The sequence below is a fragment of the Diadema antillarum genome, unplaced genomic scaffold (assembly GCF_040938485.1).
Source record: "Diadema antillarum isolate AM-2024a unplaced genomic scaffold, OU_Dant_1.0 scf00000143, whole genome shotgun sequence".
Classification (NCBI taxonomy): Eukaryota; Metazoa; Echinodermata; class Echinoidea; order Diadematoida; family Diadematidae; genus Diadema; species Diadema antillarum.
The window spans coordinates 2467080-2489052 of NW_027271032.1; positions in this window are offsets into that span (position 1 = coordinate 2467080).

A 21973-nucleotide genomic window follows, 5' to 3' on the forward strand; every position below is an offset into this window, starting at 1 on the left:
ACTCACCTGTATAAACTCAGTACACGTACCACTCAGTGATACAAGTGGGAAGTTTAGGGTACATGACCTTTAATGACCCCCGCTTCAATACATTGAGCATTTTCATGGGAAAACCTGATGTTATATCATTAGAGTAGACAGCTACTGCATCTACTACCCTGAGCATGACAAAGGTAGTGAATGCCAAACATGTTTCTACTGTAAAACGAGCCACAGCAGCATACTAGGTGACTGCATACTTAGTGTTCTTGTAGGCTAAACTTGTATGCGAACATGCCAAGTTGTTCATATGCCAAGAGTTATTCACTGCTCCCAAGGGTCAGGCTTGACCATGGGATGATTGACCAGTACCTTCACACTGGTCACTAACTACTATGTACTTCAAAGGGCATCCAACATTGTCAAGCAATTCACGATAGAACTACTAAAATAGCTCCGAAAATAAACTTGCGAGCAAGAAGTTAAATGTACAGCAACTCGAAGTGAGTAAACTGAGCAAGCATTCACGTAGACTCCATGCATTCACGTAAACTCATTCACGTACAAGAGAGTCAAACTTGAAGTTTGACTCTCTTGGGTCTTGACTACTGTATACGCCCTATATTTAGCAAGTCAAATTTTTCATGAATTTGGACTTTCCAGTGATTTCGCGAGTGGTTGAATTTGCAATCAGGGAGTACAGTACTGAATGGAGAAATGTTTGCGTGCACGTCACATTCATGTCGTGATCAGAGTCAATATTTTCATGTGTCTTTAAATACGCGAATAAAAACTGACTCGCAGAATTCACCAAAATAAAAATCTCACAAAATATTTAGTGTATACAGTATCATGGAAGTTAGTTAACCAGTTGTGTGCTTTGAGTGCTGATTGGCACAGAGAACCCCATAGCATTGTACACACTGTCCAAAGTCCCTGGTACAGAAAGGGTTAACTCCTTACTGTTGTGTGTTCCCTATTCTCGTACACAATCCTGTCCTTCTATCTCTCCCCTGCTACCCTCACTGTATTACCACAGTGAGGAGCTTGTTCCTAGGTTCAGAACAAATGAGCAATGCTATGGCGATATTTTTTTTTTCCCTGATATATTTTTTCCCCTAGTTGAAGTCATGTGACCGGATTACCACGACTGACTCAGGCAGAACTTTTCTGGCCGGCAGCCAGACACAGAGTTGGGAATGAAGGGGAAAACTGATACATAGGATGGGATGTGGGGGGGGGGGGGGGGGGGGGGGGAATGAGGGAGGATGGAAAATGATCTTACAGTATGAGGACAGCATGTAGCAACATTATGTGATATGATCCTGTGAAGTATGATATGGTTAAAAAGACCCCCCAAAAATGATGGTTTGAAAAGTTGCAGCTTTTACTTGCAAATTATTATCATGATTCCTGTAAAGGGAATATTATCAATAAGTGCTTTTATAGTCTCAAACTGACAGCTCAGATGTAAATGATTTTGATACATGATAACAACAAACAAGTGCATCATTCAGCAATTCATTAGTGAAAAATTGAGCAAAGAAAATGGGATTCCATTAAATTTAATCATATTTCAGTAAGTCTGTGTCAAGTGTTTGTCATAGTGGCATTGGTTAAATACTGACTAATTATTTTTGTGTTTTTATTTTCATGTTTTTTGAGTAGATTTATGGATAACTCTTTGACAACCCTGAAAACCAGTTTTCCAGTGACTTGTCACTCATTGCACACTTGAGTAGTTTGTTTGATTGGGCAATTTTGTATGGACTTGAAAATATATTTCCCCCAAGGCAGTACCGTACTTGACTTTCATATAAATGGTGTATTCAACTAATGTGCACTTTTCACATGTATTGGTCTGAGCATTGTATACTTTCACCACAGGCAGAAATGTGATGTATGCTATTATTTCTTAACTCTGTGGCACAGAAAACCCCAAAGGGTTATGTACATTGTCCAAAGTCCCTGGCACAAAAAGTATACAAAGTTGTAGTTAACTGACTCTCTCTGTCGGGAGAGCACTTGTAGAGTTTGATTGCAAAAAAGAGTTAACTCCATTCTGGGCAAGTTGAGATATTTGCAATTAAATCTGCTAAACAACAAAGAAGACAATGAGAAGATATGTGATGAAATATTTTTGATCATAACTTCAAGAACATTTCTTGTTTTGCAACAAGGTATTGCAGGAATGGTCATATTTGGTCTATAAGATCTGACGATGGACTAATTTCAAATACTAGAATATGACACTTAACATGTTTTACTATCAAACTCCTCACCTGTAGCCCATGCACCCAACAGTAGCTTGCCAAGGCACTGTATTGGCATTTGAGTAATAAATAACCCCTGTGAACTTAAACTGCAATGTTTAGAGCGACAAAACACAAGTCAGGTGTAATAGTGCAATAGTCCCACATGTGATGGCTGCTGTGATGCAATAGGGATTGGGAAGATTACCTGATGCTATTTATTGACAGCTGTAGGCTATATCTCCTGATCGCCAAAGACAGCATGCCAACATGACTCCCCATCAAGTCAGGGTTTATCAATAGTGTTTGTTTGTTTGTTTGTTTTGGTTGTGTTTTCTTTTTACATATTTTCAGCAAGATGAGCAACTCTGCTTACACTGAGCCATTTCATTATCTTTTGGCAACATACATTGTATACCGTGCAAAAGTGTGTGAATTTCGAACATTAAAATGAACCATTACTCTTCAAAACAATCCATCAAGTCACATAGATGACCAGGTGAAATGAACAGCTGGTCACTCGGCATTAGCTTGAGATTACAGTTGAGTTAATTGCTGGCAATGGCATATGTAGTCACCCAACAAATAAGATTCTAGTGCAGTAAAGGCGCAATGTACCTACGAGTTGAGGAAAATTGATATGTGTTGTTTACATCAGTCTTCGGATAGAAACAATTTGCTGTATCTCATTTCATTATCTGCAGGATGATCTAATCTCCCAAGTGTAGAATGATATTGATATGGCACTACTGCAGTATGAAATAACTCCTTGGGAATGGAAATGTCTGTATGTGACTCGTCACTGTGTTACCCTTATCAAGAAACGGGTCACACTACAGCTGAGAAAACTGTAAATGAGATATTTGGGTGAAAACAAGGAATTTGATATTTCTCCAATTGTCAAAAGAGTGATATCTGCCTCAGTTCCAGTCAAATATTAAAGGTCTATTCAAGAATAATTTGAAATGAGAATTGTGCATTTTAATGAGGTTTTTCCATGGTTTTAAGAATTTGACCTACTGTGTTTAAATGCTTATAATTAATCTCAACACCAAGGTGCCTGAATGAAACACCTGCTATGCTGTGATATGTAGCTAATAATGTGAAGATGTATGGAAAGTTTCTTCTTAACTATTCACTGCCAGCAATGTGTCAGGGATTTAAATGGAATCATTATCTTTAAAGGCTTTTGTTAATCTGTTTTTGCATTGAAAACATGTGCTTCTGAAATATCTATTTCTTGCCAGTGATTTCTGCAAAATAAAACCAAAGCAAAGCAGCGCTTCGAAATTTATAACTTCTTTGCCTTACATTCCATACGAAATTTTCGTCTGTGTACACATTTTCATGATTCATGTACGTTCACTGCTTATTGCTTCTGAATTATCGGGTCCAGTGCACTGCATTGATAATAACGCAGCATCAGCCTCACATACACATGTACATGTATGCCGTTCGGAGCCAGCGATATGTCGCTGTATATTACATTAGTTGCAATAATTGATGTGTTGTAAAAGAGCATTGACCTGGCAGAAGACAGCATAAATATCGCCCTCTTGAGGATTCGGTAGGAAATTTTAAGATGAGAATATATAGTTGTGATTCATGTTGATAAGTGTTTAATTTGTCATGCAGCAGAAATGGAATCCTTCCCCTGCAGTACCCTTTAAAAGTGGGCAAGGGAAAGGGATAGGGGAGGAGGAAGGTGGCTGGAGCAGGAAGCTGCAGGCACCTGCCGAAACGAGAACAGGAAATATGGGAGTACGACGTGAGGATACAACCAGATCCTAGCTCAAGTATCCGTCAAACAATCTCCACTTCTGTGGCAGTGCTGGTGTGTGTGCATCTGTATGTCTGTGTGTTGTTGATATCTCCAAATGAATCTCGCCCAATGCATGTGTCTGTAAAGTCCCCTCACTCCATACACAAAACTTGAAATGCAAGTAAATCAATGCTTCATGTACAGCATGAATTCTGTCATGTTTAGGCTTCAGTGCATGCAGTGTGTCAAACATGTATCTTTTGCATTTGTTTTACATGTTACACAGACATGTACACCATACCCCCTCCCACCCCCCCCCCCCCCCCACACACACACACACACAAGCACCTTCACACCCGTGCTTACAGGCGTAATTATACACCTATTTCATCCATACACTGACAGGCTATTTCCCATTTGAAAATAATGATAACAATAATATGAACACTTGTAATGCACTGGTCAGTACCTATCATGCATAGATGTAGATGTCCCAATGCCCCCAATGCCCCCAAACACCCTGAACCAACAACACCACACAAACATGTCATAAAGAATGACTTACCAGATGTGCAACATTTCATTTTGATACAATGTATCAGTCTTTTTGCCACTAACAAAAATAATACTCTCATTTCATTTATTTCTGTTAATCATCATCAAGTAATAAAACAAGTTGTAATCTGACTGGAGATCAAAGAGGCAAGAATGAGATTAGAATACAGAGATAAACATCTGCCAAAACAGAGAATAAATTACAAACAAAATAGACATAGATTCAAGATAATTGCTGAGAGGATGTCTTTGATGGGAATAATTCAAGAGTGTAAATCCATAGAAAGTCAAAAACTCATTACCCTCCCCCCCCCCCAAAAAAAAAAGAATAAAAAATAAAAAATGTGTTTGGACTCAAAGTGGTAGGTCCTATTCTGTAACTGACCAGGGCCCACAGCATCTTTGCAGTGGAGCACATTCATTAATAGTATGAGCAATGTAAGTGCCAGATTTGGCAAAGCATCAGGTGTATTTTTGTAGATCTATAACATCCTTAACATAAAACAGAAACTTTAATCAACATCAAACCAGATAAATGATGAGATACTTATGGGAATGCTGTACTAGTATTAACAAATGTACTTGGATTTTGCTGTTTTGAATGTTCAAACCAACCTAAAATGCAAACATGATACATGTGCAATTAATGCCTTTCAGCAGTGTATTATAAACCACACACAGCCATATATACACACAGAAGAGGCGATTTGGAGAAATGAACGAGAAATTAATGTCACTGATCTTGGCAAATTGCACATGCAAGAACAAGAAAGAATTATATCCGATTGTGCCACAGGAAAAACACAACCCCCTATCATGAAGGGTAGGCTGTAGGGAGTAAAGGGAACAAGCCAAGGGAATGAAAAGAAGGCAAGAGGGGGGAAGGAGGTTACGTGGGCCACATTCAGGAAGATTGGAGCTCCTCCAACGGAGAGTTGGGAGAATTAACCAATCCTCCCGGGACTGCAGGAAGCTAGAAAGATATAGATTAAACATTCAGTGGTGTCTTCGGGGGACAGGTAAATCAAGTAAAGATTGCAAACTTTGTGCAAAGTATGGCAACTGCCATGACAGTGGTGCATTCGAAACTTCATCTACACACACATAGATGGTACGCTCCAAACTACTGCGCAAGAGAAGGGACTTGGAAGCCTGTTTCAAAATGAGAACTATAGAGGGAGCCATATTTGGGTGGTAAATAAGGCAAGGCAGGTTTGGGCTCTTGATTTGTATTGAATAACCTACTATTCATCTTTACATAAGACAAAGTGATAATGGCTGACATATATGCAACATAAGCAGATAACCATTAACATCATCAATAATCATCAAAACTTTCAGTTGGAAACTGTTCTTATTTAAAAATTTATGTGTTTTGTTGCTCTATCAAAGCCATCAAGATAATCTGTAAGTATTCACGAAAAGTCTGGTTTATAACTGATTTCCTTTTTTTTCTGCTAGGAGATATATTGAGTGTGCATGCAAATGAGTGTTCATACATGCTTTCATAAAGAGAACATATCCCAGGCATTTTCTTGGAACAGGCACTGTCAATCATACACTATAGAGAAATCCTGTAGTATATTTCATGTAATTTTGGTTTATTTATTTTTGTTTTAGATTAACTCATTCACAAAAATTCAGGAAAATGAATCCACTTAAAACAGAAATGTAATTGTTTGCAAGCTGGAAGTCGCTATTAAAGTTTTCTTTTGATGGAGATAATACTTGTTCCTCATTCTGTTGCTGTGTTACTTGATCACAAATTCAACCATTTCCGACATTATTTTATCGAGTCCACATTCATGAAATATATAACTTCCATGATAGTATGTCCTACACTTTGCATACATAAACTGATTTTGAAAAATTATGATGAATCTGAAACTAGCTGTAATCAATTTCTTTGCGTTCACCCTTTAAGGCATTCAAATGATAGCTGTATAAGATTTTATGATTCGTAAAAATGCTATTCTATCATTTTTTATATCTTTAATCAACTATTTTTAAGGGATAATTTTTTTTTCTAAAATAAACTGAATCGAAGTTTTGCTCCATACTATACTCTGTGCTGATCAAGAGATTTTATGCTTTTTTGGGGACCCTTGATTTTACCTGGCATCTATCAACGCAGAACTCGGCAAGGTGTTTGCTAAAGGGAAGTGACTTGGGGCGGTTCACACCTCGGGTGTGAAAAAAGATATTTTCATCCGCCATGTTTTATTGTAGGGTAAGATTAGAGGAGACAGCCGTGATATCAACAGTCCGTCACACAGACTTTCCTGTTGTAAAAACTTGATTAAAGTCGTGATGACGGATGAGTCACAGAAGCATGTAAGGCCGATGCTAAAATACCTTCAAAATAATACATGTTGAAGGCACTTTTTGCTTGAGGGCAAAGTGAGGATGAAATATAAAGTATTCAAGTGAGTTTGTTGACGCAGGCATATAGCCTCTAAATATATGAATATAGAATGAATATAAATATCAAGTCCCCCCTCTTGGTTCTCCCTCTCTTTCTCTCACTCTCTCAATATATCTATATCTATCTATATATATGTATATATATATATATATATATATATATATATATATATATATATATATATATATATATATATATATATATATGTGTGTGTGTGTGTGTGTGTGTGTGTGTGTGTGTGTGTGTGTACACACACACATAATTATGTATATAGATATACAGATATAAATAGATAGATCAGGGCTTGACATTAGCAGTGATAGATGCATATTAACAGTGGGTATATATATATATAGTAAATAGGTAGAGTGAAATTTGCGTTGTGATTGGTTGGATAGTATCACATGATTGTGCAAAAATTCCGGTATAGTGGCACGACCGTGCCACTATACCGAACGATTACAGTGCGTGCCTACGCTTTATGTACGAAGAGATTCGCGCAAGGCCTAGGGAGCTAGCTAGGCGGCCGATGGACGTAGTAAGAGACAAGGCCAAGCATTTCAACGTCATGCGCGCGTACAGCCGCCTGGACGCAGAATGTAGGAGTTTATAACCGAGTCTGCTCTGTGATGTGCAATACGCATACACGGCTGTACTAGCTAGCGTCGCACGCTGTGTACAGTTTGCACGTAGGCTACGTACGGTAGGTTGCGGTTGTTTAACTCTGCGTGTAACAAGTGCAGTGCCGCGGCGGCGGTCCCCTCCGGTGAGTCTTGTTAGATCTGAATTAGGGCCTAGACCTACGGAAATACATGTAGATCGAGGGACCTATTTACTATAATAATTAGTGCATGTTCTATTGATGCACCAGTACTGGACTATAGAACTCCAAATACTAAATTATCCCTCGTGCAGTTCTATTCACCTCGGCCTGCGGCCTCGGTGAAACAAAACAGCACTCGGGATAATTTTGTATTCGTCGTTCTCTAATCCAGTATAGTGCATCATAGAGCATGCACTATTTATATAATATCCAACTCTCTGTCTCATTTGCTCCCCCATAATGATTTCAAAAAGGAGAAATTTGGTTTTAGTTTTGTGTGCAGTTCAAGGGAGACTCATGAGCCAATGACAACAAACTTTCCTACAATTTGCATAACTGACTGCAACAAATGTCAATTCCTAACTGTATCATATCATGTCTGATTTTCCTGAAACTTCTAGTCTACTCTTCATTAAAGCCAATAATAGACCAATTCGTATTTCCACTTTGCGCATGAGCAGAAAAAGGTCATTTATACCAACAGGCATTTGGGTTTGTTAATTCACCTAGATAAGCATCTGTGATGCGATGATTATTCATGTGATCCTTATCTAAATAGTGCTTGCTAGCACATCCACCTGACAGCAAGAATGGTATTTCGCAATATAAAAGGAAATATGCTGTTATTGCATTCAATTACAAAACAATGAAATCGATGCCTGCTAAATTGTCAACTGATGGAGTATTCTGATCACCTGATCTAAACGCAAGTTCATTCTTTGTTTGAACATGAATTCCATAAATTGTTATGTGGGGCAAGCATATGCATTATGCCGCTTTGAAAACGAGTGAAGTGCCTAACCGACTGAGAAAAAAGAAAGATCATTTGTACTAGGTGTTTCAAAAAACATTTCCCACTTTTGATTCTTAATAATTCAAAAAATATATATCAGATAACACTGTCATTGATATGAGTGATAGCTGAATAGTGTACAATTTGGTTGAAGGTGGTTTAAATATGAAAGCATAAATCCATTTCATGAAATCCATGATTAATTTTACAGTTAGGTTCCAGACTTTACTCTATTTTCAACCCTCCTTACAAAATTTCACTTTGCACAGGGGTCAATGGGTGTGTATGGGAGTGTGTGGTTAACACCCTGACAATGGTCCTGAACAATGGCCAGGGTTTGAATACTTCATTTTTTATTCATGAGAAATTCCACTATCACAACTTGTCTTTATTCAGCCTCTGGCAGTATCTGTGTAAGTCAAACGCCAGTCGATACTGTCGTTGAGTCACGAAATTACAATGAATACCTTCTGTTCTATCATAAACGTGGTGACAGGAAGTAAAGAAAATCAAGTAGAGTATCCACACTTGTGTATATGGAACCTTAGATAAATCTACTGTGAAACAAATCGCCCCAATGATAAATGCTGCTGAACTCTTTACCAAAAATGATCTCTTTTTATCGAAACAGCGAAAATTTTGTCAGACTATTTAATTAGTAGACAGTTGTATTGAAATGAGGAACTGAAGATCATTTATTCTTATTTATATCCCAAATTTAGTGATATGTGAAGCAAAATGTGAAAATGAGTGCCAGCTGGAATGAAATGTGGTGTTTGCAAGCACTTTACCGTGCATGAATTCAGACTAGCAGTGCCCAGGGCAATCCACATGAATTATTGATTAAGCATTCATGTGCCAGGGAGCGCCAGACTGACGCCTTGTCAACAGGTGGTTCAGGCATGTCCATTGTTCAGGGCCATTGTCAGCACACACTCACATACACATCATTGGATCCTGTGCGAAGTTTAATTTTTGTACAGAGGGTTAAAATTTGACCAAAATCTGAAACCTTACTTCAAAATCAATCTCAGATTTAATGAAACTGATTTATGCTTTCACGTCCAAATTACCTCCAACCAAATTGTACACTATCCAGCTATTACTCATATCAATGACAGTTTTATTAAATGAATAGTTTTTGAACTATTAATGATCAAAAGTGGGAAATGTTTTTTGAAACACCTAGTACCAATGTGAACATGAGCTAATTACGAACTGGCTTATTATGAAAATGCATCAGAGTAGCATTTCAACTAAACCTAAGTACTCGTGCACTGCTAATGCAGTTTTATCTGGCACTCTATCTTTAGGGCCCGAGTCTATTTACTGTGCTGTTTGTAATTTGTGTCATTTCACAAAGAGCCATGTTAACCCATCAGATACAGAAACTTTAGTGCTGTAAAAGTGGAAATTTTCGCGGTGTGGACATTTTCACGCATTTCACGCAACCAGATGCTAGCGCGAAATAAAAAGCACACAAATATTTTTGCATGCCGTATGTTCCAGTTAGTTGATGTCCTGATTCCACGGAATTAAAAACACGGGATATCCATATCTTACCCGCCCGAGTGTGAAAAATTACTAGCGCAAAAATATCCACTTTTACAGTATGCTATGTATCCAGTCAGTAGGCAGCCACCGCATCTCCCGAGAGTCAGTAGGGTAAGTCATACAGTACTAATTTACATTTAGGAAGTGTGCCTGAAGAATTCTTGTATATCAACTACAGAATACTCAGCACATGGTATGTCATCGGCACAAAGACACACATGAAAAGAAAAACTTTTACACAGATTAGTTAGTTTTGTTTCTGTTTGCTTTTCCAAATTTTATTCATGCTCTATTCCAGCACAGAATGTCTTTATAGAGTCATATTTTTCATTTACTGTTTGTGTACATAAATACCACGGGCAATGTGACTGTGTCTTTAGATATTGACTTACACATGGAAAATATTTGCACATTTTTGCGTCCTCAAAGATTTCTTGTATATAATGAAAACATCTGTTTGATATGTGCACTATTTCAAGTTTTAAAAAAAAAAGGTAAAAAAAAATCTTACATGAAGAATATCATGCAAAATATAAATGACGCAGATGCAGATGGCAGAGTGTGGTTGTGACAATCTCTACAGTTTTTACATCAAAACCATGTAATTGCAAACTGGATACATCTTTTTAAGCATTGAATGTCTGAAAAAATGTCTGAAAGATAGAGAACTGTTGGGTTTTAAAAGAGCATAACAGTAATTCACATTTTTCTTCACTAGAAGGCTGCATTTTGGAAGATGAAAATTACAGATATTTCTACATATCGGCATGACAAAATGTTTGTTTGGATTTTTCTTTTACTTGACCATGACTATTTGAAACCAAATCATTTACAATATGACAATCAGTACAAATTGCTTCACAGTCTTAGAATTTAGAATTCAGGTTATGAATCCTCTACATTAGCCTTGCCAAAATTGGAAATGAGATAGAACTTGGAAGACTTCACTCTCTCATCAAAATTTAACATTTTCTTCTTTTCTTTTCTTTTTTTGGTACCTATTCAAACTAATATCATAAACATGAATTGGTCACATCTGCATCCATCAAAAGACATGTCTTTACAACATGATACTTGATATACTTTTGTTTTTCAATTTTTTTTTTCTCAAATTTTAGATTATTAAACAATTATACAGAGATTAAAATGCACTGATCGTATAAAAGACATCTTCATGGTGAATAGTTTTTGTATACACGTTGAGAAGATTTTATCAAAATACACTGAAACAAACCTTTCTGCTGCTACAAAAATATTTTATCAAAAAATAATTATGCTACATCATATCAAACTAAGACCAAATCATATGATAGCTTAACCTTCAAATGTAGGATTGCCACTCTACACAAAACTTTGATTTCATTTCTTTTGCTGCTTCCTTTGATATACTGTATGTCAAACATGTGACATAGTGATCATTGTCACAAGCTTGTATTGGTAACAGATGTCTAGAGACAAGAAAAGGATTATGTTGCTAATGCCTGTGAAAGCACACCCAGTTCAAGGTATCAAAAAAAAAATAAAATAAAGAGACCTGAAACATTTGATGAGAATATTGCACCATTCTTACATGTACACCTTGTATCACAAGGAATCATAACAAAATTTGTGTTAAGAGACTTTCAGAATACTAATTAGCTTTGCCAGCAAAATGTAACATATGACACATGGTGTGTTCCCATGGCAACAGTGAAAACTGCACACCAAACGTCTTGTAACTATTTGGTCCTTCTCTTCACACAGCACATGCACTTCTTAAATTAAAAGAAAAGAAAAGAAAAGATAAAAATACTAAAGAAGAAATTGTGATGGGCTAAAGTGCCCAGTTACTGAACAGGTCTAGAAGCTGGTGCACTCAGCAAATTCTCTGGCTGAAATATATTCAGCCCTTATTGGGTTCTCCACAGAAGTATAAATGTGTTGCAACATATCAGAAATGCCCAGCATTACAACATTACATGGGAGGACACAAGGCGCAATTGCAGAAAAGTTGAGTTCATACATAAGTCAGAATATCAAACCTAAGTCAGATATCAGCCAATCAAAATTGATTATTTAGAGACTTATGTTTGATATCAACATTTATGCAACAGGGCCAAGAAAAATATATATCTTGCGTTCAGGCTACAAATTTTGTCACACAACATGTGCTCTGCCATTAATGAATGGTCCAAATTCTACTTTGTCCCAAAGCATGCTTGTAGTGATTGTAGCATACACATTTTTTTTTTTTTTAACAGGGATTTTATGGTGTCCAGTACAGCTTGTGATCGCAAAAATATACCTAAAATTCTATCAAACTTGTATGTATTCAACATTAGCAAAGTGTATACATATTTTATTGTGTCCATGCTGTGAACAGTGTCTGCATAATTATCAACAATATTGATTCATCATTTTTCCAGTTGTATCCACTGCCTGTTAAACAACAACAACAACAACAAAATAAAGCTTTCAAGCTTGACACAACTGAACTTTCTAGTCGACAAACACAAACAAATTCCTAGTCTAAAAAATACTGCCTTACAATTCTTGCTTCACATATACGTATATATTGTCTTTCATATATATACAATATATTACAATACAATATTTGACTGAGGAATGGAAAATATCACACAAAAATGCATAAGATATCAGAGTTGGCTTTTGTAGATCACATTTTCAAACAGCACATAAGACTTGCTTAAATACAAAGGATATTACTCTTACACTCCAGGTAGCATATGTACAAAGTATGTTGTCATGCACCGATACTAAATTTACATGTTTTCCTACTAGGCGTTTTCACATCAGCCCGATGTTTCGAAATAGCGCGCTATTTTCTGACTTGGGAAATTAAAAAATATCTCGAGCTTGGATTTTTATCGGGCTGATGTGAAAACGCCTCTTGATAAGGCAGGTGCATTTGTTTTGTTTCTTTTTTTATAGAGCAAACAAAGCATTCCTAATGCCCAGCTGTCCCTTCTATCCTTTTGACACATTCTCAGTGTTAAGCGAATGGAGACAGTGGTAGTACCTAATAGCATCAGAGTTGTAATAATCACAGAAATTAACTCCGGCTTGTTTGTGTCACATATGGCACATGCCAAAAAGAAATGACGCACACCCTCAACGTAAAGAGCGTTTCCTTTCTCTACATAGCACTTGGCACCTGTAGATCTGCTGGCTTGCAAAAACACATAAATCTTTGAATAGCAGTAACTCATATTCTACTTGATATAAACCGTCACTCCACTTTGAAAACTGACTGACTGGCTGACTAGCTCATAATTTCATATATTTCAGTGCAATCACTATAATAGCACTATGACATAGCATTCTTCCTTTTATCCTTCCTTCTCCACCGTCCACCACAATCTGTCCACCAGTTCTCCACATGATTGAGCAGACTTTCATGACACCAATACCAAGTTTGAGAATGGGTTCATGATAAAATTAGATAGCAATCTTTTAAATGAGATCTTACCACTGGTAAGATACACATTATTTTTCCTTTTTCTTATTGTAAGCGATGAGGGATTTGATGTGAAATGAATGCCATGCATCTTGGTTAATAGTGATGCCAACAAATTAATATTCATCATTATTAGTGAATTGGTATTGATTGTTATCAATGTGACTACCATCACAATCAACACTGTCATCAGTATTACCTCCCGTTTGTTGTGCCCCATGTCCCCACTCAAATTAAAGAATGCACTGACACTGAATAGGGACAAGGCACATCTAAAGGAAAAAAAAAGGTTGGGGCAGAACCTTTTCAAGCAGTGACTTCACGCCCACTTTTTATGATCGTATACATTATATCAAATCAATTAGGAGCCTCAAAGGAAAGCTGACAAGTAAGAAAGAATTGGTAATAAATCCTCCCTCTCCCCCACAAAAATTAAGGCAGGGTTGCAATATCTGATTCTGTGAAGTTCATTCATCGCTCTATGCATTTATTCACATATATTTTTTTTCTCTATGTGGTTTGATGCGAAGATGATTTATGTCTGCTAGCATTTATACACTTGAACACCAGATTTATGACTCCATATTTGCACTCGCAAATCTGTGTACCTCTGATGGATTACTGTCGATGCATGTCTCGTATTTGCCCAATACTTAACCGAAATGCATTTCCAGGAGAGCCCGAGTCAATACACATCTTGAGGGCTATTGCAAAGATGTACGGTACTTGGTATCCAAAAAGGTTGCATACTGTAACCTCTCTTCTGAAATGTCTCAGGAGATTAAATAGAATCTACAGCAGCTAATAAGATCGTGATGCTCACAGACTAAACAGATTACAGAGGGCAAGCGCCAACTTTATGAACATTAACCAACTCTGAATGCCAGCATATGAAATTTGAAGGGGAAAAAAAGTTATGAGCTAAACATTTTTAACATGGAAGATGAGAGTAATGAAAAATACCAGCATTTGTTTTATTCAGAGATGAAAATCATGAGTCACATTATATTCAGCATTGCAAAGAAATTCTCCCATATAGTAAAAGTAAGAAAATGCTCATACTGTAAAGAAAACCAACTCAACCTTCCAGTAATCTTACAACGCCCCCCCCCCACACACACACACACACCTCACAAGCAAAAAGGTGGTTAAACTCAAGTTCCTACATATTTCTGGTCAGCTTTTTCTTTCATTTTGAGGGTTATAAGGGAGAAAACTCTGCAAACATTGTCGGTGGATTTCTGTGGACCCCCTCAACACATGCAGACACCTCTGACCTAGGAAAAACACCAAGGCATCGCGCAAGAATAATCCCAGGCTGGAGGGCAACCGGGATCTCGATCCAATTGAAAGATTGGCAAGGGGGCCCTACCTCCCCTCCTGAGAGAGCCCAAGGAACACCAAGTGTGCAGTAAGAGAGTGAGACGGAAAGAAGGAAAAAAGATGAGTTGCGAAAGGAGAGTAAGTAAACTTCCAGAGGAAAATCTAAGAACACATCAATACAGTCCCCACAAGTGTTCAGCTCACATTCACCTATATTTGAGAGAATAGCATTACAAGTTGAGTCACAACTCTGATAAGATGATTGATGGTGCCCCACTCAAACTTGGCCTCATGCAATATCAAATCAATTCAAACTAATTGCTGTGACTAAAGGAAAAACAACAAACAAGACAAACAAACACAAAAAGTCAAAAAACAGGAAAGAAAGAATCCCCAAGGAAATGAAAAAACAAGCAAGATGCAAACAACTGATAAGCAATACATATACCTCAAAAGGTTTCATAAATGTGTACATTGACACGAGCACATGTGTATGTGTGTCCCTAATATGCTTTGACACCAAATTACTCTTTGCTTGAGCCCTGCAGGGGGAAAATAGAAGAGAGTGAACTAAATCCCTTTATTATCAGTGTTTGATCACCTGATTATTATTAAGAAAAATGACAAGAATGACTGGCCTCTACAAATATCACTGATGTTTCAAGCCCTATGTGGCTTTTGTATGAAACACATTCCTTATAGAAGGATTTACGCGGTTATGCGATTCCTTTCAATGATCCGTGAGTCTGAAAGAAGGCTAACTTGCTATACCCACCCCCTTTCTGGAGTAATTGGAGATGCAGTAGATGAGGGGAAAAAAAATAATAATGGGAAAGTCCTTCAGCAGACAGGGGAGCTAGAATCTCTGCATGACCTCTTCAGGTCATGACCCCTCAGAGGTCAGCAGATGGCCTGGTGATTTGCCATTCTCTTCCCACTGCCTGCCTTTTGTGTGGCTTATGGGAATGTACCCCAGTGAAATGACGGAGTGATTAGATTACAGCTTTTTAGGCTGGAACTGGAGAAGGCTCCCTGTGAAATCCCCCCCCCCCCTTCCTCACACATTCTTCTCCTCCTTTTCTCAAGACATGTGGATCAGCGTGCACCCTTCTCATGTATGTAGGCCAAGTTTACTCAAACCTTTTCTATGTGAAGGTGAATCACAAGATTATTACAAAGCGGACATAAAAGAGTCCCCTCCCGCATTTTCTACAGCATTTTCGTTTAATTTTAGTGCTGTTAACATGAAAGCTGGTAATGAGCAAAACGCACAAAACAGCAAAGATTGTTTTTGGACGTATTTGAAGCAACCGTTTGTAAAGTTATCACGTGGCTTCTATGAATTACAGTGGCAGGAGACCCACTTTTACTAGGATCCCTTTTGTTTTACTTTGTTTTTGTATATCTCAGCCATTTCAAAACCAATTTATGTCAAATAAACTTTGAATTCCTCTTAGAATTGTATGCTCTTTAACATTTCATAAAGTGGTTTGTAAGTATCTGGCAAAAGGTTAAAAGCTGAATCCTCACCTCAACCAATAGGGCCTACTATGCCATCCCTTTAAGCATGGCTTAGGCATGCAAACCAATTTCAAGAGATACTGAATAATCAAGGCAGCAATTCCTGTGCCATTTCAAGTTCATTTTTGGCATTCAATCAAAACATAAGCACCTCAAACCTCTGTAATCATGCCAAAATATTTCAAAAACAGAAAGAAGAAGCACTCCAATAATTATACAACTTTTTTAAAATGCATTTCAGTAGGCCTATTTATTCTGAAGTTTCATACTGTTTCATATTCAAAAACATGAGCATTTTTTTTTCTTTTTAACATTCTGACAACTAAAATATTCTTGACATTTCAGTTTGAAGCAATTTTTATTGTTTATCATATCACAGGATATTTGATCTCTCTGCTAAAGGGGATTCCAATAAAAAGGATAGGTTAACCTGGTAATGTTGGTGGTTACAACTAACAGCTTTCTATATTACTATTTGTCATGTGGTCAACCTGAATTGACCCATACCTTCCCAAGCCCCCCCCCCCTCAAAAAACAAAAACAGAAATCAATGAATAAAGGTCAAGCTAAAATGCTTGATGATCTTTTTGTCTCAATACGACAGATCAAAAAGGTCTCATAATAGAAAGATTAAACGAGAACTTACCTGTTCGAAGCTTTAATCTCGATTCTATTAAGTAATAGGAGGGTGATATTACGTCAGGAGAGAGCCCGCCATGTGTGCATGCGCAGTAGAACCAATTTTCGAAGAGTGAAAAATGGATTGTCACTAGATGAAAGATAACGGGAACTTGCAATCCTGTTCGAAACAATGCCGACTTACACTCCTGTTAGAACCGCAGGGTGGGTGTGGAGGGGACGTAATATCACCCTCCTATTACTTAATAGAATCGAGATTAAAGCTTCGAACAGGTAAGTTCTCGTTTAATCTTTCTATTCTATTGCGTAATACTCGTGAGATATTACGTCAGGAGACTTTAAAGCCTGTGACGATACATTTTTCCCCCAGACATAACATAAGTTATGTGAATAACTGAAGCACCTACCAAGAGGTCATTAGTATTCTGCTACACAAGTGACAGCCTGCGAAAAGCTCATTTTGGCGTCTTTTGGCTTATTGTAGAAACGTCGAAACGTTCGTTCGTTTGACCATCCAGCCTGTTCAAGTACTGCAGTCACTGGTACATCACCCCTGGTCGCGGCTGAAGTTGATGCTGCTCGAGTGCTATGCGCTTTGTACTTATCAGTGTTGATACCTGCTGATGTAAGCACTTCCTTCAGCCAACGAGCAATAGTTTGTGATGATACCCTTTTGTGGGGTTTCTTGTAGCTGATGAATAGCTGTCGTTCATCCCCCCTGAGCATACTTGTTCTCTCGATATACTCTCTGAGGTACCTTACTACGCACAGGCGTCTGTCTGGAGGATAAGATTCCAGGGTAGCCGAAAACCCAACATTCCCTGGTCGGTTCTGTTTGATCAGTTTTTCAAAGTGAAAAGTAATTGAACTGTTTCTCAATTGTAAATGATCAAGATCCATGAATTTCAGAGACTGAATCCTTTGCGCTGAAGTCAAAGCAATGATCATGCACAGTTTTAATGTTAATTTCTTCAGAGACAGCGACTTTGCTGGTGACATAATACGCAACAATCTAAAAACAGGACCAACATCCCAGATTTCTTTGTATCTGGGCAAGGGAGTCCGTAGGTGAAAAACTCCTTTCAGGAACCGACAGACTAAGGGATGTGTACCAACTGTACACGAAGCGTCAGTTAGTGTCAAGAAAGATGATAAAGCACTGCGAGCTTGGTTTATGGTGCTGTAAGCTGCATGTTCCACATGATAGAGTTTACTGAGGAATTTGAGGACATCCGTAACATCTGCATAGTAGCAGTCGATATTGTTCTCACGGCAAAACTGGTACCATTTTTTAATGTAGATATTGTATTGCGCCTTGGTGGAATCTCTCCAAGAAGCAGCCATGATGTTAATGATGTCCCTCGAAATTCCTTGGTGCTCTAGTGGTGTGCACATAGCCTGCAACAAATAAGATCAAGAGTTGCATGTAAGGGATGTGGTGTGTTCAAATTTGGGAGTGTTAGGAGTGTCTTGCTCCTGTGAAGCAACATAGGTTTCCCAATTGTCATTTCTCGCAAGAGGGGAAACCATGCTTGACTGGGCCAGTTGGGTACAATGATTATTCCATCTGCATTATCCTCCCTTATTTTTTGCAGGCATTTTGCAATCAGACAAAATGGGGGAAATGCGTAGAATTTCAATCCATTCCAATTGAGAGTGAATGCATCGACTGACACTGCTTCTGGGTCAGGTAACCATGAAACATAATTCTGTACTTGCTTATTCAGTCTAGATGCGAATAAATCAATTTCAGGTTCTCCAAATCTAGCAGTGATGGATTGAAAAATGTCCCTGTCAAGCATCCATTCTGTCCTGTCATCAAACTTTCTAGACAAGCGATCTGCTTCTTCGTTTAGTTTGCCTGGTAAATGTGATGCCGTTATCCACACATTGTGATCAATACACCACATCCAAATGTCTCTCGTAATGTTATTGGTCAATTCCATTGTGACTTATGGGACAAAGTGACAATTTTCGGACATTTCAAACCAGTATTTTGAGAAAATAGTTGCATCAAATGCATTTTTCTCAGTTCATGGTTAGATCCATCATATCACATTTTATGAAAACACCATACTTAGTTTGAAAAGTATCGTTGCATTTCGTACAGCAACGAAAAATTGCTGTCGTGACTTATGGGACATTTGAGGACCACCGTTTTTCACATGGGAAAGTAAGTTCTGAAATATTCTTACACACAGAGTCTCTGGAAAGATATTTTCCTTCCTGAATGTAGCAAAGGGTTGGTGCTTACCCTGAGCCAAGTGATATGAATATCTACTCATTGGTACAGTAGCAGGATAGGGAAAACCAGTGTGACTGATGGGACACAAAAATGTGACTTATGGGACGCTATCAACTACCACATTTTGAGATTGAGAGAATAATATTTACTGATGCCGGAACAAGTTCTAGAACATCATAAAACCAATCTATGACCAAAGAACATTCAGAAAATAAGCCATCTGAGAATTACACAAACTGTATTATGGTCATAATAGTGTATCAGAAATGATACATAAATTCTGCAAAAATTGGCAATTTTCATGAAAAATGAAGGTTTTTCGGACATAACTCCACTCCACGTTCACCGATGTTCACAAATGAGGTATCAAAATATCCGTTGTGAAAGGCTGCTTTGAGTAAACAATACCAGATCATCTAATTAAGCTTCATTAATCATCTATACTCAATAGTTTGATTTTCACAAGATGCAACTTTTCCGTGGAATTGACCTATTACATTCCACTGATTTCATTCCTCCCATGTTGTTTATGTAGGAAACTGCAGTGGTGTTATCCGTGCGGATGAGAAAGTGCTCATCGTTAGCTCTACTACATAGTGATTGCAGCCCAAATTTTACGGCTAGTAGTTCAAGATAATTTATCTTACTGTCTTTGACATATCTTAACTCTTCTTCATTCCACCTACCCCCTGTGGAATTGTGTAGGTCAGTGGCACCCCAACCACTACCACTTGCGTCTGTACGAATTTCAACAGACGGATTGGGTCTTCTTAGTGGCATGAATGCCGACTGGACATTGGAAACCCACCAATTGAGTTCTTGTTTAGATTCATGTGATAACGACATTCTCCTGTCAAAGTGACCTCTGTGCAATCTTAAGGCAACAACTTTCTCTTTCTCTGTGGCCCTATAAAACAAAGGCCCATACTGGACTGCTGGCGAGGCTGCCACCAGCTTTCCGATCACTTTGGCAACTTGCCTAATTGTAGTGCTCGAGCTTAATCTGAGCTCTGAGCAGAGCATCTTAATTTCATGCATTTTTGCCTCTGGCAATCGAAGAGTCATGTCTTCCGAGTTCAAGATAAAGCCCAAAAATTGGATCACTTTTTGTGGCTGTAGTACAGACTTGTCTGGGTGTACTAGAAATCCTAGGCTTTCGAAGCCCTGAGTGACTGCTTTAACAGAGTTCTTTGTCTGTTCTACTGTGTCCCCAATAATGAGTGTATCATCTAGATAACAAACCACAGTGTGGCCTTGCTGCCTTAACATTGCCAAGAGAGGTTTCAACAATTTCGTGAATAATCGAGGAGCAGTGCTCAAGCCATTAGGCAGGGCCTTATATTGCCAATACTGGCCTTCCCAAATAAATTTGAAGAATTTTCTGTGAGATGGGTGGATTGGGACTGCATAATATGCATCCTGGAGGTCGACTGATGCCATGTAGGCATTTCTTGACAAGAGCTGTGAGGCAGTATGGATATTTTCCATTTTGAAATGTTGGTAAGGTAAATACTTATTCAGATCTGTTAAATCTAGTATGAGGCGTGTACCTCCATTTTTCTTAGGTCTTGAGAAAATATTAGAGACAAAGTCTCCTGTTTCTCTGGAGCATTTTTCAATGACCCCCTTTTCAGACAGTTTATTAATCTCAATAGATAGAGCTCTTCTATCAGTTTCAGAAAGCCTGTAGCTTCTTGGGGGTTTGTTTCTGGATGGTGGCAACGTGGCCGCAAATTCTAGTTTGTAACCATTTATGACCTCTAAAATAGATGGGTCAGATGTAACAGCTCGCCAATTATCCTGAAAGGCATACAGTCGACCTCCAACTTTGGGAGAACCATGTGGGGTTTCTAGAGTTATTTCATCTCTCACCTCTGTAAGGATTAGCGTTTCCGTTGTGTGTGAGGCGCTGGAGGCAGTGGCTTCTTGTTGCCTTGTGCTTGGCTCTGGCGGTACTGCCTCGGGTTCCGCTCTAAAAAAAGGCCGGTCACCAGTACCAGAAAAAGGCCGAGTCGCAGTGGCAGGGGCACGAGATCTGGACCAGCCTGCTTCCTTGTAGCTTCGGTGGGTAGCACTAGCGAACCCCGGCGAGGGCCTAAATCCCCTGTAGGGATGTGGGCTTGAGTAGCTCTTTCTTTGTCCCTTCATCACCCCTGCCGTAACTTTCTGTTCTTCCATAAGGTCCTTAACCTTCTTGCTGAGGTTGTCGCCAAACAGTAGTTTGTTGGTAGTACCAACCATATTCTCTGGCTTGCACAGCCTGGCACATCTTGAGTCTAGGTCTGGTTTGATTAGCTCACGTCGTAAGCAATTCAACTCAAAAGAAGAACTGCAAAGTAGGGCCAGCGCATCTTGTTGTGGGTCCGTGATGTTGCCCGATGGAAGTGAACGGACAAAGGCATTAATGCCCTTTGTCATTGATTTCTGAATTTTTTGTAGTTTCAAGTCTCTTGACTTTGTATGTGTCGGAAGATTGTCCCAAATGAAGGGGTTCACTTTTGGGGAATCCATAGCTTGGCAGTTACTGGGCAGAGCATATTTAGCTGCTGTCTCCTCTAGTGCTTTGTTTTCCAGTTGATGTGTGAGCAAATATGTAGCTGACTGAGCAATTTCTTCCTCTATCGGTTCCCCGATATCTGCGTTCA